Raw genomic sequence first — 7,380 nt, forward strand, 5'->3', positions numbered from 1 at the left:
GTTTAATGTAAATGAAATTAAATATTCATTGTCGCTTTAATAAGTGTCTTTTGAGCTACTGTCCAATCAATACGTTACGCCCGGCATGTTCCGCCGCCTTTGGTTGGGGTGTGACAATGGTGGCCTAAAAACTAAAACTAAGAAATTCGTCATTCTAAAAAAATAATTTTTCCATGGTCGTTGCATGACGGAATCTTTCATTTTATGATGGCTAGTTGATGTAAATTTGGTTGGAATTTGTTACGTTTATTACATTATTAGGGCATTGGTAAAACCAGATTGTTGAAACCCGGGCGCTGGTGGTAAAATCTGATCGTTATAATGGAAAGTTGGCACGAATTTGGTCGGTTGCAGTTATGTACTTATGTTCGTTACATGTGTAAAACGAGTGTGTTAGTAAAACCCAAGCGTTGAAACCGAGCTTCATCAAACCTAAGCATTGTGTGGTAAAACCTGAGCGTTACAGTGTAAACAACATCTAGAAAAAAATAATTAAATTAGCCAAACATGCGCAGCCAAGCGGTACCAATAAGAAATTTGTGGCACCAAGCTTTGTTATTTATTTATGTATATAATATACACATGGTCGGCTCTTAAAAAGAGCAAAGTGGTCGACGAACCCCGGCCCAACACCCTGCTAGGCCCATTTTTTTTTCAATTTATATACATTTTTATGAAAAAAAATTATGTATGTTTAATGTTTAAACTCAATTACATAACCACTAATTTGATCTGGTGTCAAAGGAGTATGACTCTCACCAAAAGGTTCTGATTTCCACACTTGAGACATGTTTAAGCCTATTTTTATATAAAAAAATGCACACAACCTAAATCAGAACCAAATAAGCACATTTGAAAATTTTATTGTTTAACCCAACAAAAAAAAAACATTTTTGTTAAGATTTAAGACCCAAATCTTTTTTCACCTACAATCCAATTTTTTTTGGTCAATTATCAAAGACAACCCTGAATATATAATTTTTTTTCCGGTTGTGCGTTGCAACTTACAGTTATGACAAATTATGTAGTAGTCCAAAAGTATTATTGAACGGAAGTTGTTATGTTAAAACCTTTGATTACCATATAAAAGCTTGTATGGCCGTTTGTGCAATTTCATGAAATTTAAAGGTTATCATATCAAAAACTTGTAGAGTTGATTGTGTAACTTAATGAAATATGATTTTAATTGTGTAACTTAAAGAAAAACTAGGAGTTGGCATATGAAAAAAGTGATGAAATATGGCGTGTCACCCGTTTTGTGTCTTTGATATGTAACCAATGTTTTCAGATCCGGCCCGGACGTCGACCCGGACGCCGTACCGGGTCATAGGTCGGACCGATCCGGGAGGGCGGACCGTGTTTGACCGGATGAATTCATAAATAATTTAAATATATATAATTCATATACATATAAAAAATAATGATAACTAGAAATAATAATAATAACAAACTTTAATGTTTATCTATGTTCTATACATTGTTTTTTAAATATGTATGATTTATGTTTGATCATAGAGACATCAATTAAGCTTGGTTGGTTGGCTTATGGGTAATTATTAAAGCTTCTATCTCAAAAATGACCCAGGTTCGAATCCCGGCATTCACATTTCATTTTGGATTTAATGAAAAAATGGGTTTTACCGGTTCACCCGCAGGGTCAACCGGTCTAGGCCGACCGCTCACCTGCAAAACCGGCCAGGTTTTTAAAAAACGAGCCAAATACACTAACCCGACCTGATATAGGGACCGGGTCGCGGTAGAACCGGCACGACCAGCCGGGCCGAGCCGGATTTCAAAACACTGTATGTAGCATAATGAAATTTGAGGTTGATTGTGGATCTAACTTAATAAAAGTTAAGAGTTAGCATATAAAAAAAGGTGGTGGTGAACCGTCAATTTTGATATCTACATATTTTAATAAAGTAAAATAGCTGTAGACATATGTCGGTTTGTGGTTAATTTTCTCACAAATTTTTCCCTCCAAAACTAATATATGTCATAGATCAATAATTATTCACTTTCCTTTTACACTTCATTTATATTATATATATATAATATGATTAAATTATTCACTTGTCTTTAAACTCTATTTATATTATATCTATACACTTAATATTTACATATTATACTACTATACATTATTAGAATATATTTCACAACATACTTGGTGAAATCCAAAAATTAACAATAAATCGTGTTTGTTAAATATTGAAAAGAATATAATTTTAAATGTTGTCATTAACATATTATCCTATGTATATTATTGAAGATTGTAAATAAAAAAACAAAAAAAAAAACTCTAATATGCATTCAGTTTACGAAGTAATTATTTTTAATCATTAAATTATAAATATATGTTTAAAAGTTGATTCATTTTAAAAAAATAAAACCATTTATCTATTGGCTTTTTTGTACATTGTCATATAAATTTATAAATTATAAATATATAATTTGAATCTATCTATTTATTTTTTCGATTAATTTAGTAAACTATACATATATCTGTTAAATTGTAAAGATAGTATATACCAATAATCACTTTCAAATATAACAAAGTTTATCATATTTAGTTTCCTGAGTTTTTTTATCAATGATTGCTTCGAGTTTTTTGTGGAACTTAAATTTGATTTTTCCGGGTTAAAAGTTGATAAATAGATCGTTTGGTACAAATTAACTACATTTGACTCAAATTTGTTACGAGTAAAAAGGGTAATTGGGTTCAATTTAGCTATATTTTTAAGAAGTTGAGAATGAAAATAGAGTTATCATCAAACGTGTTACGGGTTCATTGTTTTGACTTGAAAATGTAAAAACAAATGAAAGTTAGAATTTTAAGTGTGATTGGGTTTCGAATTTATTTTTGAGGACATTTTTGAAAATAGTTAAAAGATTCGGGATTTTGCACATTGAGTATTTTTTCCATGACTACTAAAATTTAAGAAAAAATGATAAACACTTCTGACATGCCACTTCCATGCTTCTACCGTTTATCAAATTAGAAGCATTTGTGTCAGTATTGACTTTTTCTTGAATAGTGATCAAAATATTGTATGTGAGGCATGTCGTACAAATTATGCTCAGATGAAGCAAAACATTCACAAAATTGAACGGGTTAATCTGTTATTTTTTTTGTCAATTGAAAAAGTCAAGAAGCCCCTCAAACTTATCAAAATCTTTTGAATTGTGTAGCTCAAACATATTGTTATATGAGAAGTCTCTCCGATATTAGTTCATAACCAAATTTCTTTCAATTATAGATATATGATACTGAGAATAATTTTTCAATAGATGGAGTGTTCTTGGATATGTTTTATTAAGTTCATTTTTTTTGGAAAATATCATTTTGTGATATAAATAAAATCAATTTATGTATAATGATACAAACATAGATATAATACATTTTTCTATATACATTATGTATTGTTTTATTTGTAACTAAATTTTTTAGATTATCCCGTGCGTTACACGGGCTCTAAAACTAGTAGGATTAATATAATAAGAATAAAAAAAAGTATAATATGTATACAAAACCAAAAGCACATTTTGTCTATATTATCAATATATATGTAATATAGACAACAATACATGAAACATCGTTGCAGTTAGGGGTGCAAATGAGCTGAGATGCTCGCGAGCTACTCGAGATTGGCTCGTTAAAAAGCTCGATCGAGCCCAAGCCCGAGCCTAAAAATCAGTCCGTTTAATAAACAAGCCCGATCCCAAGCTTTACTAATCGAGCTCGAGCCGGCTCGCGAGCCTACCATTTATACAATTTTTTTAAAATATATATTTAATAATTATTAATTAATAAATATAATGTTATGAAAAATAAATAAAAATAACTAAATAATATATACTCTTTTATACATAAATTATAATAGAAAAAAATATATAAAATAATTATATAAAAAAGTAATTGAAAAATAGTAAACGAGCCGAGCCCGAGCCGAGTTGGTACCACAGTTGTAAATATATCAGAGTTACGTATTAGAAGCGGAAGTGTTTAAAACATGTGGATTTAAAATATAATATTTACATTCACAAAAGACGAGATTAAAAATTCCTGTTTAGTGTTTTAAGGTTACTTGTTTTAATTACAAAACCACCATTCATATTATATTAAGTTTAACAAAAAGATCCGAGCCATTTGATATCTTGAGCACTTCGTCATCCCAAGCCCTAACTTTAATCACCTGCAAACTGTTTTAAATATACGTCAGCAACGTATGCTGGTGAATATGCCGACGCTAAAATATTTTCTTTTACTTGATTACCCTTAGAGACTACGTAGGTCTCGGCCCAACGTGGCTTAGGAATAACCAAGTTTTAAACAATACAATTATAAACTCAAGTCTCTACACTAAATACCCCAGCAAACACCGCAACGTTCGACTTAGTTAAGTACATGCTCGTATACACATGGTCATTAACTCCCCGCATGAAAGCGTAATATGACCAAGTGTGGTGCGATGTGCCCACCGCGTTTACCACATATGTAACGATCCAGAAAAATGTACACGACAGCCTGAGGGCTAGCGCTTATACCTTTGTTTATAGATGTTTTAGAGACACGTAGTCTCATGTAAACCTTTTCATAACACACTTGACTCGTTTTAAAACAAGTTTGTAAAGTTGGGGTGTATTCACCTTTTTGATTTGGATCGGCTTCAATACAACGTCCGAGGGTCTTTCCCTTGCTATCTCGCACCTATAGTACGAGTATAACTTTTTGTTTGTCGGATATACAATCCGGCTTAAGACCTTTAGTCTTTTTATAATCTTTACCTTGATTATTTTCTTTACTTTAAAACTTCGGTTAAAAAACATTCTTTTCTTTTATAAATTAAAAGTCTTTCTTTTAACTTATTTTCTTTTCTTTTCTTTATAAGATAAACCTTTATTTTTAATCTTATTTTGCTTTCAAACCCTACCTTCCTTCTTCTCTAAGAAACATATTCTTTTTCTTTTCTTTATTATTTAAGAATATTCATTATTACTTAAATAATATCTATAACAAAGAATTATATAATATAATCACATTGATATATATATATATATATATTCATATCTCTTTCTTTTCTTTGTTATATTTTCTTTTATTTATCGAGGTATCGAGTATAACCTCGACTTAGGGTTTCAAGCCTTTATAATGTTTTATCATTATTTTATTTGGGCATTATGCCTACCTTGGTCGGCTTATGAAACCATACACACTCGAGCAGCTCTCCAACACCGCTTCGTCTTCTTTATCTTTTTTATCAAACCCTTCATTTCGATATCTTTTCCTTTGCACGCAAAATGATACACCAACACTTCTTTCACGTTGGCACGCTTTTCGAGGCGGGTCGTCGGGATGGTAACACCTTGGAACGTCATCGGGATGTGGCACGAATATCGAGGAACGTGGGAATTTTAGCACGGTTTACGAGGAATTTAGGCACAGACTTCGAGGTAATCGAGGGTATACTTTTATATGGTTTAGAGGGATGCTAGAGAGAGAGAGATGAGTGAATTTGGATGTGTGGAATGAGAGAACCCAAGTTGCTATTTATAGGCAAAATCAGAGAGGGCATCGCGATACGAGATGGCCATTGGCCAGCATGTCGCGTATCGCGAAGTAGGCTTGCATCGTCACCAATGGACTTGCCACGTTGCGCCACGTGGCAGGCAGTGTGCCACGTGGCGGACGTGGTGACACGTGGTGAGACACCATACCACCGTTTGACACGTGGCGACACGTGCCTCTCGTGTCAGATTGAGTCATCGTGATACGCGATGACTTTGACACTAAGGCCATCACGTATCGCGATCGACCAAGGAGATAGAATTTTCATTTTTAACCCTTAGGTTTAGAATTTAACATTTTTAGTCATTTGACTTTGGAAACTTGGTAATTCCGATCCGATGTTTTCACGGTGTTACAAAAACCGCAATTTACTCTATATATTATATATTGATGATGATGGTATTTTGATGTCTATATATGTTTCCTTAATATTTCACATATAAATTATTAAATTGTTTATCTACTTGTGGTGTGCACATATAATGTATATATGTATGTGTACTTGGGAGCAAAAGTAAAATTGCACTAATTTTAACGTTATTTTACTAACTTTGTGAAAAAAACTGTTAAAAGTGGCGGAATGTTAATCATGTATCATATGGTGGCGTTGATAGCCGAAAAATAGGGGAAGATGCATCAATCGGCAGGTGTCCCGATGGTTGAGTGTTATGTGTCTTATGTCCAAGGCTTGATGCAAAACTACTTTCGAGACTAGAGTCTCACTGGAAGCAGTGTCTCTATTCTTACAATGTAGAGGAAAAGTTGTTCACATATTACCATCCTCAGACTTTACCAGAGCTTTGCTATTGATGGGAGTTACTGTAGTACAATGATGTTGAATAAACCAATGTAGGTTATTCAAAACCACCAACATATGAGTTTACCAACGAGAGTTCAAGTGCCCAAAACAAGTTTAAAAAATGGACACATATGTAATTTTGTTTTAGCCCAATTTCATTTGCTACTAGTCATTTTTTTTAGTTTCTTTACCCAATTAAACATAAACAAATTAAACTAGACCATTTTTTTCATTTATTTTAGCCCAAATTTACTTATTAACATGCCATTTTGTCAGTTTTTTTTTGCTCAATTAAACATGAACAAACTTAACCAGGTTATTTTTCCAACTATTTTTGGCTTAATTTCATTTGTTAATGTTTAAAAAAATCGTGTCCGGAATCAAAACAGTGCCCTAAACGATCGCCAAGCTCGGACTTGAATCTAGACCGGCCCTATTACCCACCACCTATGGTTTTAACCATAGTCATTAGTCTCCGTCAAATCAGTCGTCTTCATCTTATATTGTTTTTAACTTTTTTGCATATTCATGAGTTGTTTTTTTTTAATTTATTATTTTTCACAAACAAACCAATACTCTCGAAAACCTCACTAATATATTTGCATATTTGGGTATATACATTGAAGGTTTATCAGAGGGTAGTGATGGTGATGAGAAATGATAATGTGATGCGTTAGTAGCGTAAATAAAGGCCATATTGCCGCATATACGAGAAAGAAAATATGTATTTAGTGTGAGTATTAAAGTTGGTGTCACACATATGGGAAATAATATGTTCATGGGTAGCGTAAGTAAATATTAGTATGCCTAGAAGTAAGAGAAGTCTCCGCGATTAACAGTCATGCCAAATTTGAGTAGAAATTGTTGTCTACTCGCTTTATCAAAATATGGAAAAGGTATATACCTTTATTATTGACACTCGTCAATTTCAGGTTAACTTCGTTAATCCGAACTCCGTTAATTCAAACTTAAGATTACACGGACTGTAACGCATATCTCATTACATTTAAACTAG

This window comes from Bidens hawaiensis, unplaced genomic scaffold, assembly GCF_021521415.1.
Source record: "Bidens hawaiensis isolate Kalapana, Puna unplaced genomic scaffold, B.hawaiensis_p1.1 tig00001179_1, whole genome shotgun sequence".
NCBI classification, from domain to species: domain Eukaryota; kingdom Viridiplantae; phylum Streptophyta; class Magnoliopsida; order Asterales; family Asteraceae; genus Bidens; species Bidens hawaiensis.